The following is a 13,527-nucleotide window of genomic DNA, read 5'->3' as shown; positions in this document are numbered from 1 at the left end:
CAATCCCTTATGCCAAGGTTAAAAAAAACATTTTAGCAAAATACTGCCTGAAGGAATGCATAAATTCTATGCTCCTTACGGAAACCTTAACTGACCAGTAAACTGTACTCTATTTAAAAATGCAGCTTTCACACCTCAGGCGCACCAAAATTGCAGACTACTACGCTATCGTAGGAATACCACTATGCTACAGCTTGTTAAGCACACCGAGCTTTAACGTTTACATGATGTCAAAAACGTTGTGTTGCTTACCTTCAGTTCTATAGTGAACGCTTGTGCAAACATCTGGCACTCATCTTGCATATTGTCCCATGTTGCTGGTTTGATACAGGTCAGCTCCCCAAGAACAGCTGTAGTATACTTGTGAGACAACGGAATGAAGTCATCGCAATAACCCTTTGTGAGTGAGAGCACTGCAGACTGCACTCCAGTATTTTTTGCGCTGGTCAGGAAGGGAGCTCATTCTTCTTTTGATGGTCTCTCGATCCCAGTTTTACTTTTCTTCGCAGAAGAGTGCTTTGTTTCACTGAGACGCCGTCTTTTTGCATTGGATGATGAAAAGTCTATCTCAGCAATTGGTACACAGGTCACATTGGTCATATATGGTGGCAACCTTTTGTTTGTCTTGTCTGTGCAGGCCTGGCTCTCTTGAAATGAAGCTGCTGCCTCCAAATAATAAAGAACTACGCCTAAGTGAGAACGGCCTCACCAAGGCCCGCCGTGCACGTACAGTGTGCTGCCTTCACTATTCCGTCTTCTTTAATAATAATGCATGGCTCCAGTGGTTGTGTCGAAAGTGACTGCAAATGGCTTACCTATAAATGCAATGAATATGATTATTTAGAATTATGAAACTTCTTCGAAATGGTTTAGCCTGCTTAAACCATATGGGTACAGTATCTGATAAATATTCACATTTGCAATGCTTTAAATCTATCCCGCGACACTTCATTGGCTCCAGGTAGTGGGCTATGTAGTACAACTTTACACACTCGTGGCCTTACACACTCGTGCACACACCGATATGCTTAGTGAACTGTTGTTTACCTTCGGCTCAACAATGAACGCTCGTTCAAACAAGCTATGCTGCGCGCTGTCCATACTGCTCATCGCCGCGAAAAGCGCACTCACGACATAGGGAGATCTAATGCTATAAATTCACGAGTTGCGGTTTACTTTGCCGAATAAAACGATTCCAACACCTAATCAATTAATCCCATCCGAACCTTAAAACACACACTGTTGCGCGGTAATGTGAGGATCCGCGTACGCCGTATCTGCTGTAGCCAGCGTGTGCGCGAATCCTTGAATTTCCGTTCCTCCGCGAGCGCGTGAAACCGCGTGTACATACTTTTCTCGGCAGCCACGCAACGAGGGCGCGATCGCTTCTGTGAAGCGACGGCGAGCTAGGTTTCCAATCCAAGCTTTCAGCCACCAACGCTCGCTCGTACGCAGCGCTGACGCATAGAGTTCCTAAATAAATACCCTAGAGGGAAATGTGGCGCTACTGTCTACGGGGGTTCTCATGAGCGTTCCCTCTACCCAACGTTACTAGACTAGGTTCAGTTGTCAAACTCTCCGTAGGCGCCGTATATCGCGGGTGCCCCCTTGTCTTGGTTTGCCGCCAGATGGCGGGAGCACCGCAGTTATAGCTCCACGCGGGCGCAGCTCTGCGTTGGCGAAGGGGCTTGAGTCCTCAGACTTCGCAACTTACGTACTCAGCAAGTGTTTTCACCGATGCGTCTTTAAATGTTTGTATAGTCTCGCGTTTCGGAGATTGATTAAAAAACTTTACGTAGCTGTGAAAATGCTGCTGCGCTGCCTCAGAGTGCGCTGTAGAGACCTTAGTCCAGGGCCGCAGCAGCCCCGGCCGTCCACTGCGCTCTATATTAATCAGCTGTCGCTGATGAGTAGCTGTAAGTTGCTGATTAGTAGTTGTAATCAGCTGTTGCTGCTTAGTACTAATTAATTATTAATGCGATGTTAGCGTGACCATACGATGGTCCAAAAAAGTCACGGGAGCCCTAGCGAACCAATCGAGGCAGTTCACGACGCCAGTCAAGGCAGAGTGAATTAGGCGAAGTTAATTAAAATGGAGTTAAGGCATTCGAACCCACGGTCGTTGGTGAGAGTTGAAGCCTCGACCTTTGGTGGTGGCAACAAATTACATAACTAGATGAACTAATTTATTAACGAGTGAATTACGTACACTAACAACAATTGGATAATTATTAATTAATAATGAATTAACTATGCATTGCCTAACTAGGCGGATTTATAATAACTTGAATATCTCAAAGCTACGGCAAACATTACCTTGGTTGTGCCCAGCTACGCGGCATTCGCATATTTTAAACCTCTGGCTGAAGTTAGCTGGGACACACGGTATATACACACTCTCAGCACTTTATTTCGGGATAAAAAAAAGTGGAGCTAGCACTATTTCTTTAATCAGAGCACCGCATTCACAAGTGCAATGTTGAAACCTACGTGAGCTTTGCTCCCTTGCGAGCAGACTTGCACATTCAAAGTAAGGTATCGCTGCAGGAACGGAGCGTAAATATGAATTCTCGTCACCAAATAAAACTGCATGATACGGCCCGTAAACTCTTCAAAACGCACAGGGCATTTAAAACGCATAAGAGTGTCGCAAAAATGCAACGAGACTGCAGCAAAACACGCATGTATACAACGCGCCAAAACACATAAACAACGGACAGTGCTTCGTCGCCCTGTCCAAGCCGTGCTGACCGAGCAAAGTGCGACAGCAACGCCATGAGATGCGAGGATCGGTGGTGAGTCCACACAGTCACGGGAGTTTGAAAAGTGAACGTAGTGTAGTAACGTTGCCTCACCTACATGGGAATGATGGGAAGTACAGGCTTCGGATTGACTTCGGTCTTTAGGCTAGTGGCGTTTTCTTGTGGCGTAGTAAACAAAGCTATACTCAAATATTATCGCGTAAAATCTAATTTTATTTCTGCAGTATGTTACAAAATGTACAACACGCTAGATAAACTTTGTATGACTTTGAGATGGAAGCATGGTTTACTATGGTTTGTCACCAGGACACACCAGGGTATGCATACTTGTGCGATTCTGTACCTGATTTAACGACAAAGAATAATTATTTATTCATGTTTGCAACAGCAAAACAACCGTGCATGTGCTTATATAAAAATACTCATCAAGTATTTCTGGAAATAAAAATGTTGCATTGTGACAAAGCGCCGCGCCCTTGAGCGCAATGCTACAAGTGTCGTCTGCTACGATGCCTGCTCGCTGCAAACGCGAGACTTTTCTCGCAGACGACAGGCACTTGCGAACTCTCACTCTTTCGAGAGGCGGCGTCGGCTGTCACGATTGCTGAACGTCTTCAAGTACTTTTAGGCACATCTGACGCAGTGCTAGATAGATAGGACGCTAGTGGCCTCCTACGAGTCATCATATTTTGCGTGCGTCCATCAAGCTTTTTCTTGCCGACCTCAGAGCGGACGTTGGGAGCGTCAAAAATCTGCCGAAGCTGGTGTTTGAATGCCGCCCAGTCAGGCAAAGTGCCCTCGTGGTTGAGAAACCAAGTCCTGGCAGCGTCAGTGAAGTAGAATGCGACGTTGCGAAGCTTGATGCATGTCTTCCCACCAGTTAAACTCACTCACGCGGTCATAATTGTCCAGCCAGTCATCAACGTCGTTAGTACGAAGGCCAGCGAACATGGTGGGATCGCGCTGCCGCGTGCTCACGGTCCATGAAGGAACGACCGGTGGGGCAGACACGGTGACGCCAAAGGCTCCTGGAGTATCTTCTTGGGGCAGCCTAGCGCAAGAAGATCTTCCTGGTGGAGCAAGCGGCAGCCTGAACGAAGCTCAAGGGAAACTCGAAGGCTCGAAAGGAATCGAAAGCAGCCTCCACCCTTTGCGAGACAGCTGCTAAGCCTCAACGGCTTATTGCGCAGGTCGCGCGCTGAAGACGATGACGCTGGCTATGATGATGAATATATACAGGTGAAGAAGATGAAGGGGTAATACAATCGGTTCCGTTCCGTTCCGGAAACCTTTATTTCAATCAGAGAAGGAGACCCCCTACTCCCTGCCCCTGGCGCGCAGGCCTAGGAACAGGGGTGGGGGTCTCCGCGACTAGATGCAGGCAAAGAGTTGTTGGCTCTTCGTGGCCTCTGCCGCCAGATGGATGGCTCTCCTCTGCATGGCGGGGTCCGCGCTTTGCAGAAGGGTGTCCCAGGCTTCTCCACTATTTATTCCTTCCTTGACACCTGGGGAGTCTACACATTGCCAGAATATATGGTCGAGGGTCCCCCTCTCCCCGCATCTCTTACAGTTATCGTCCATATCTTCGTCTTCCAGTACGTGTGACGCCCATACTGGATTTATGTAGTTTTCTGCTTGCTGTCTGCGCCAGGCTCTCACCTCTCTATTTCCGAGCTCCTTGTCCGGAGGGGGGGGGCAGTTCTACGCTGAAGCTTATAGTTTTTGATTATTTCTGTGTAGGTCTGTAGTCTCTCGTCTAGTTCCTTGCAAGCGGGCGGCTCTGTTCCTGCCCGGAAGTAGATATCTCGGGCTGAAGTGTGCCGCCTCGTTGCCTGGGACCGACGTGTGAGCTGGCGGCCATACGAGGCTGATTTTTCTGTAAATTTTCTTTCCTGTTAGTATTCGTATCGCTTCTGGTGCGATTCTGCCTTTTCCGTAATTGTGGATGGCTGTTTTGTTGTCGCTTATTATGTAGCTCGCCTTGGTCGCGACACAGGCAAGCGCGATTGCTACTTCTTCCGCTGCTTCCGGATTGCGGCTGCGTATTGTTGCTGCTGAAACTGCTTCGCCTTGGCCATCTACCACCGAGGCTACTGCAGCAGCCAGTTTGCCGCTGGCCGCATCCGTGAACGCCACTATCTCCCTACCTATTTCATTGAAGCGTCTGACCAGTGCTTCGGCTCTTTTTTCCCTCCTTTCTTTGTTGAAGGTGGGGTGCATGTTTTTGGGAAGTGGGTCTATCCTTAGCTGTTGTCTGATTTCTCTTGGGATGCCACGTTTCTTTTGCATGCTTCTGTCTGTCTGCAGCCCCACCATGTTCAGGATAGCTCTGCCTGTATATGTTTGGCTTAGTCTTTCCTGTTGGCGGTTTTAACTGCTTCGGCTGTTTCTTGCCATGTATTGTGAATTCCCATTGTTAGGAGTCTCTCAGTGGAGGTGCTTATGGGTAGTCCGAGTGCTCGTTTATAGCATCTTCTGATTATCGAGTCTAATTTGTCTCTTTCTGAAGCCAGGATGTTAAGGTATGGTGTGGCGTAGCTAAGTCTGCTGATGACGTACGCTTGTACTAGCTTAACTAGGCTTCGTTCTCTTAGCCCTCTCCCCTTGAGAGCTATTCTTCTGAATATCCCGGTGACTTGTGCTGCATAACCTTCCAGTTTCCGTATGGTTTCGTCGTCGCTTTGGATGAAAAGTCCCAATCTTCTTATTTTATCTACTTTGGCTACTGGTTTGCCCCCAACCGTGATGTTGAGATCGCTGTCTCTCTTCATAATGCTCACCATATTGACGTACCGCTTCCGAAGCGTTATGGCATGGCTTTGCACTTACCCATTTTGCGACACTAGACTACAGCCAGGAAGCGGCAACCTTTCCTACCACAAGTAAGTTTGTGTTCTCAATGTCCTAAAACACACATTTTAATCAGCACATAAACGAGCAATGCATAATGAATCTCTCAATAAAATTTGATTGTCAAGCCACTAGAAGTACAACTGTATATGTCTTGTATCAGTAGTGCCTTCTTTGTCCTATTCTGAAGTTTCATAAAGCACGTAACGCCACAGTGCCAACCTAACACACTTAACAAACCAAGGTCCAAACGCTCAAAACATGTTCTTTCAACGTTTACGATGCCGCCGCTTTCTCGTCAGGGCTTCGACGCCGTACCGCGACACAAGCATCGTCCCAGTCACTGGCCCAGCGGCTATCGCCACTCCGAGCAACATAACAAAGGCAGAGAGCTATGCGTCGCACTGTCCCACTGCAGGTTATAGCAACTCCGCTTGGAGCGAAACTAAAACTGCAAGAAAAATACTTGTAAACTAGTTCGCCAGTCAACAGAATGTCAGTCCGAAGGCTGTACTTCCCATCATTCCCATGATGGTTGAACGATCGCAGCGCGAGATTTGCCTCTAGGTATACTAATATGAAACTCTATGCCCTGACGCGTCCTTGAACCATCCAGTCTTACTACTCTCTTCTCGTTTAAACACTTTAAATATTTTCCTCTATGTACCGCTGTGTTGCCACGCCTGCCACGCCATCAGCTTCCCATCGTGTCGCCGCTCCGTGCGTTCGTCAGCACAGAGACTTTGAGACCGCTTGTCGGGATTCAAAACGTGCTTCAATAAACTCCCCTTTCCACGTATGATGATAACGTCGTCCACCTTTTTCAGCTGCGGCCCCTGAACGAAACCGCTTGTCAGGTAGTTGTGCGCTTCGAGCGAATTTTTTTGCTGTTAGTTGCTCATGTGTAACATAGCTAGTCGCGTGAACTAAATTATGCTTGATGTCGGAGACCTCTACCTTTGGCACAAGCTCGACATCAAAGCACAGCTCGTCCGTTCCCAGCAGCAGTGGGTCAACACCGCCGCAAAGCTTCACTTTTTCTACGTAGCGCTTTTTTGCTGCTTCCTCTCAGCCTTGCGCATATGCGCTGAAACTGATTGCAGGCTCATCACCCATAATTTCGCAGCGTTTTTGCGTTTGTGGAAGCTCTTGCGATGACTGTTAGTACACACCAGGAATTTTTAATCCAAAGGGAATCCGCCAACTAAACCACAAACCGAGCACGGCACACGAATAACACACGGTGACACGGACGCGACTTGAAGTGGCCAAGATCATGGCGGACGCTGGTGCGGAGGGCGCTGCCATGGTTGCCAGCGCTACTCGCGGCGTAGTGGTGACGTCATGTGAATACAACCTATATCTTTTTTTTTTCGAGCCCGCCGGCAACTTCTTCCGTCCACAGAACCGAATAACCCTTTGATAAACTGAAGCTAAAGTACTGAATTTAATGTAATAAACAGTGGCACACATGATAATTTACCCATATTTCGTACCTGTTGGTTCCAGATGTTCTTGTTGTTCAGTTTGGTTTTCCTGAGGACACTTATTTTTGACAGTAGTGAAGCGGTGCATCACGTTCATGCAGAAAAAGAATGCATCATTTCTGATAGCTTCATGTCTTTCACACATATTTGCTTGTGAAACCAGCAGTGTGACCTCTTCTAGTGTATAAACGAGCGAACAAATGTTCTCATTTGTGATTTCAATAATACGTAAGCTGTTGACATGCATTGTAGTTAGGCAGACATGCGTCTTCACCATGGAACAAACAGTGTACATTTGCATGTGTTCTGTAGCCACAAACTATTACAATGTATGAAATCGAGGGTTCGACGGAAGCCCGTCTGGTCGGGATAAAGCATGAAGCAATAAAACGATGGACACCGACCAACGGAAGTGTTAAAAATGAATAAATCTAAAAGGCGTTTCGGCTTCCCTACGGAAGCCTTGTTCACAATGAGATGATGGAAGGTTCATGGAAGCTGATGTATACTTCAGAACGGGACGTAAACAGCGCGTGTATGACGGGGGGAGGGTCCGCTCATTTCGATTAAGCGTGTGACGTGTTTTTTGTATCTCCAGTGATTCCAGATACAGCCGCGATTTCAGGTTTCTTTCTTGGCCGATAACCCTCGAGCGATCGCAGTCAATCTTGTGGCCCGTTGCATCCGCTTGCTCGGCAAGGGCATTCGAAACTGCACGTTTCTCTTCGACATCTTTCGATGCTGCCTCAGTCTCTGTTTGAAGTTGCCCGATTCACCGATGTATGCGTAGTCGCAGTCTGCGCAGGGTATCTTGTAGATTACGCCGGGAAACGATTCTCTCGGAAGCCCGTCCTTACCGCCAACGAGTGGTTGCCTCAGCTTACACACGGGCACGTGTGCCACCTCAACGTCATAACTGCGTAGAATGCGAGACAAGGTTTCGCTTATCCCTGGAACGTAAGGTATGGCAGCATGCTTTCTTGGTCGGGGATTAGCCGGACGAGCTGAATTGCACAGACGGCGTTCCACAGGACTCAAAAAGAATGTGGGATAGCCACTGGCCGAGAGATCTCCTCGCACGTGGTCCAAGTCAGTGGAACGGATTTCTGCTGTGGTGCAAATGCGGTTCGTACGGTTGAGCAGTGAGGCAGCAACCGACCTCCTGTGAGCGTTAGGATGAGCGGATTCAAAGTTCAGGTAGCGGCCAGTGTGTGTGTCCTTACGGTATACGCTGAACCTGAGCCGTCCATCGCGTCTGGTGACAAGTACGTCTAAAAAAGGGAGTCTGCTGTCGACCTCTGTCTCAACTGTGAATTGGATGGCCTTTTCCTGACTGTTTAGGTACGCAGTGAACGAATCCAAAGCGCTGCGTCGAATCAGACAAAAACAGTCGTCCACATAGCGCAGAAAAACTTTTGGCCTAGGACTGAAGGACGCGAGAGCACGCCTTTCCAAACATTCCATCGTAAGATTGGCAGCAGTAACAGAGACGGATGCACCCATTGCCGTACCGTGGACTTGCCCGAAGAAAACTTTGTCGAAACAGAAGTACGTGTTTCCAAGGCAAAAACAGAGGAGCCTCATGAGGTCGGAAACGTCAATGGGCGATCTGTCTGGCAAAGTCCTGTCAGATTCTAAAGCAGAAGTGCATGCTTCCACAGCCATGTGAGTCGGAATTGAGATAAACAGCGACACCACGTCGAACGAAACCATCACCTCGTCGTCGTCTAGAGGCACGTCACGAACTTTTTCAATAAAGTCGCAGGAGTTGCTCACGTGCGTGGAGCTCTTCCCGATGAGTGGAGCCAGAAGCTGGTTCAGGTATGCGGACAATTTGTAGAGGGGGGAGCGGGTGTAGTCGACGATGGGACGCAGGGGCACGTTAGGCTTGTGAACCTTCGGCAAGCCATAAAGTGCAGGTGCAGCACCATTGTAACATAGAAGCTTGAAGTACAAAGACTTGTGCTCGGGAGCTACGAAGCGGAACACGTCAGCCAGGAGAGTCTGGAAGTCCCTCTGAATTTTCAAGATCGGTCCCGAGTGAGCTGGACGTAAGTGTCCTGGTCATTAGGCAGGGCCAACGTCTTGTTTTTTAGAGAGCCGTGTCAATTAGCACTGTTGCATTCGCCTTGCCAGCGGGAAGAATCACGATTCCAGTTTTCGCCTGAAGTCACTTGGCAGCTTTTCGTTCCTCAGCAGAAAGAGGGGAAGCAAACTTCCTCCGGTGCAGACCAGAAAAGACACCAATAGCACGGGTGCAAGCCTCGTCACGGCGGAACGGGTCAACTTGGTTAACAGCGCGCTCCACCGCACACACAACCTTCCGGACTTCAGGTGCAGGTGCAACATTGAAATTCAGACCTAGCTCTAGGACCGAGGCCCCGTCATACACGCGCTGCTTACGTCACGTTCTGCAGTATATATAAGCTTCCATGAACCTCTCATCATTCCATTGTGAACAAAGCTTCCGTGGGAAGCCGAAACGTCTTTAGGTTTATTCATTTTTAACACTTCTGTTGGTCGGTGTCCATCGTTTTATTGCTTCTTCCTTATTACTATGTATATGTCACACTAATCGCATTTCATATTGCAAAACTGTGCTTATTGAATTTTTGATGCAGTCACAATTTCTGTTCCAGACATGCAGTAATGAGGACAGCACCAATATGAAGCAACACACTCCATGCACTAAACAGAAGCTGCTGCCAGCTGCAACAAGGTAATTGTGTGGACTTCGGCTGCTACTACAAGGTAAACAACACCTGGCTCAGAAATAAATATGCTTGATATATGCTGTATTGGCTTGCTAGTCTTGAGATACATGTCATTTGTTTGTAGCAGATGATTCATGTTTACAATTTAGCATAAATGGTTCGAACATAAAAGAAAACACGTCATGAGTTTGGATAATCTCTGCTGTATCTCATGTGTCACTGTTCTGCCCCGACAGAGTCTGTGCCAAGTATATCTTGGTCATCACGGGAGCCCCGTTCTACACCAACAGGAAGGGGCTGGAGCCGAATCCGTAAGGCTGTACACCACGAACAAAGAAGCCATTCCAGAAGTATTTGGGTGAGATATCAAGTCTACGGACGACTGTGTCAAGAGTGAAAAGAGCCTCCGCCATCATTCCACCAGCACGGATATTGGTCGAGTCATCCAGGTACCTTAACAACAAAAGTTCTGTGTCTTCAGATGTACCTGCAACCTCTGAACAAGCACGGATGATGCTGGCCAAAAGAGCTCCATCGGCTTGCCCTTGCTTAATGAGCTTCCTGGCTTTGCCAAATTCCATTTGTGCCAAGTAGAATATTTTTTCAATGAATGCAAGCTTTTTCATTCCGCATTCTTGTTAGACATCATTCCTCTTCCTCATCCAAACATTAAAGGTCTACAGATTATTTGCCCATACTTAATACGAGTCATATGTTGCAACATAACTGCTTGTTGGCCTAGTTGGTACTTGCTAAAAGGCATGTTTTTTGCCACAATTGGACACTCACCAAAGGAAGACACATAAAGACAACACGGGCGGCTTCCTTTTGTCTTCCTTTTGTGTCTTCCTTTTGTGTGTGTTCAATTGCGGCAAAAACATGTCTTTTAATACCAGTCACTGTCTAGAAGCATAACATATCTGTAGCAGTATTTTCTAGTGTACGTTGCCATGTGCGATTCCTCTCCTGAAATAGCTGATGCGGCATTGGCGTGTGTCTTGCATTAATCTTTGCACTGTGTACTATGTAGCAGTCAGCTTTTAAAAATGCTTTTGGCTTTCAGTGATTGCAAGGTAGAGTGGCTTCTTTCTTGAATGCAAGCTTTCGCATCCCCATATTTAATTCAATAATCTCATTCAGCATTGCTATTTTTGCTCGACAGCCTGTTTTTTGTGCAAGCTACATTGAAGTGATTGATTGCAGAATCTAGTTTCGCTGCTGTCCAACTTGGTGCTCGTCACCGTGTTACGTGACGTATGTAGGAGCCTTGTCAGTTGCATTGGGAAACAGTCTCTCGAGGTAAGCACATGCTCCTACAGTCCGCACAGTGACATAGACTGCGAATTTACACGCACCGTGGTTCCTCCCCGTTCCGTCTTTTCTTGCTGCAGCCGTGTGCAAATTTTGCTTGTGGCCTTCCTCCGCCATGATTTGACGTCAACGAAGACTCTCATACAGGATTACATGGTTTTAAGTGTATGAAGTTGATATCGACATCTGTGGAAAGGCCTGCAAAAGTGGCTGCAGAATGGTGATGCCCACAAAACCAACCATGTTCATATTGAAATCAGATGGGGCACCAAGTGTGAACGACAAATTAGCGGCATGCAAAAGAACAAAAAGAAACGTGTAGGTTGGAAAGGAGGAAACGCTAAAATGCCGAGTACTCCATGTTTCTGTGTTGGCTACGGCAGCAGATGCTTGCGTCACCCGATTGCTTCGCAATGCAATTTGCTCATCTTCTACGATGACTGTTATTGCAAACAGGTGGGACACACTGTCCAATCTGCTTGCACAGCTGGTTGTTGCTTGTTGCCAGACCACCATGTGCGACGAAGGCAAGCACTATGCCTACAGTCAGACGCTTGAATGTGCCGCAAACGACCCATGTGCGTGTATGCTCCTTGTCATGTGGATCGTAGCCAATGTATAGCGTATAGTGAGAATGTACAGATTGAGCGTTATGTTAGAGTATGCTGAAGTGATTTGATTGCAGAGTCTCGTTTCAATGCTGTCTACTTGGACATGGTTGCCGTGCTACATTTTGTCGGATGTGGTGGCCTGGTGCATTGTGCAACAGCCTCTCGAGGTAAGCACCTGCTCCTAGAATTCACACAGTGACACACACTCCCTGTTCACATGTACTGTGGTTGGTGCTCCCTGTTCGTCCTTTCCTGCTGCGGCCGTAAGTAAAGTGTGCTTGTGCCTTCTTCGGTGCGGTTTGGCGTGACCGCATACTATCATACATGTTTACATGGTTTGAAGTGTATGAAGTTGATATCCGCAAGGGTGGAAACGCCTGCAAAAGTCGCTGCAAAATGGCGATTCCCACAAAACAGACCATGTCCATATTGAGAGCAGGTGGGGCACCATGTGTGAGCGACACATTAGAGGCCACCGAAAGAACAAAAAGAAACATGAAGTTAGGAAAGGAGGTAACGCTAGAATGCTGGGTAGTTCATGTCGCTGTGTTGGCTATGGCAGCAGGTGCCTGCGTCACGCGATTGATTCGCAGCGCAAGTTACGGTGACTGTCACTGCAAACAGGTAGGGCACTGTCCAATCTGCTTTCACTGCTAGTTGTCACTCGTTACTAGACTGCCATGTGCGACGTAGGCAGGCACTGTACCTGAAGTCGGATAACTGATTGTGCTGTAAGCGACCTGTAGTGCGTGAATGCTCACTGTTGTCATGTGGATCTTAGCCAATGTATAGTCTATTGTCTGAACCTTATGCGGTGATTTATTGCCAGGTCTCAATCGTAAGGGTCGCCGTGTTATGTTTCTTCGATGTGGCGACCTGGTCAGCTGCATTGGGGAACAGTCTCTTGAGGAAACCATCTGCTCCTGCAGTCCACAAAGCGATAAAGACTCCCAATTTACATGCACCGTAATTGGTGCTCTCGCCGTTCGACCTTTCCTGCTGCAGCCGTGGGCAAATTATGCTTGCGAGCCTCCATCGGCCGTGATGTGGCGTGATGGGAGACCAGCACACGTGATTACATGGTGCGAAGTGTGTGAAGTTGATAGCCACATGGGTGGAAAGGCCTGCAAAAGTGGCTGAAAAGTGATGATGCCCATATTCAGAATGTGCGGCACCAAGTATGAATTACACATCAACTGCCCCCGAAGGAAAAGAAACGTGCAGGTTGGAAAGGAGGTAACGCTAAAATGCCGGGTAGTCCATGTCGCTGTGTTGGCTACGGCAGCAGATGCCTGCGTCACCCGATTGCTTCGCAAAGCAAGTTACGGCGACTGTCGGTGCAAACAGGTGCCAATTTATTTGCGCTGCTGATTGTCGCTCGTTACCAGACCGCCACGTGCGACAACGAAAGTGAGCAGTTTGTGACCTCGCGGTAATGGTTTCAGCGCATTTCAACATGCAAATTTTATTTCTGCTCTTGTACGAGAAGGTGCACTGCTTTTCTTCTGCCAATAAAGTCGCACGTCCTGTTCATTCACTTGTGGCTTGTTTGCATGGGCGTCAGCAGAGGCTCTTTAGTCTCCTGGCGATTAAAACGCGGCAGCTGAAGCAAGCCGCAAGGCGAGCACGGCGCATACCCAGCGTACGCCACCGGCAAAATAGCGGCCATATTGGATATTGCGCTAAAAAAATTGAATTTCCGCTGGATGGATGGATGTTATGAGCTGTCACGTATTCGACGGCTAGACGCCGAGGGCGGCAGGACGACCGGCCCAGGGAAAAGACGACCGCG

The sequence above is a fragment of the Dermacentor albipictus genome, chromosome 5 (assembly GCF_038994185.2).
Source record: "Dermacentor albipictus isolate Rhodes 1998 colony chromosome 5, USDA_Dalb.pri_finalv2, whole genome shotgun sequence".
NCBI classification, from domain to species: Eukaryota; Metazoa; Arthropoda; class Arachnida; order Ixodida; family Ixodidae; genus Dermacentor; species Dermacentor albipictus.
This window is presented reverse-complemented; position numbering follows the sequence as displayed.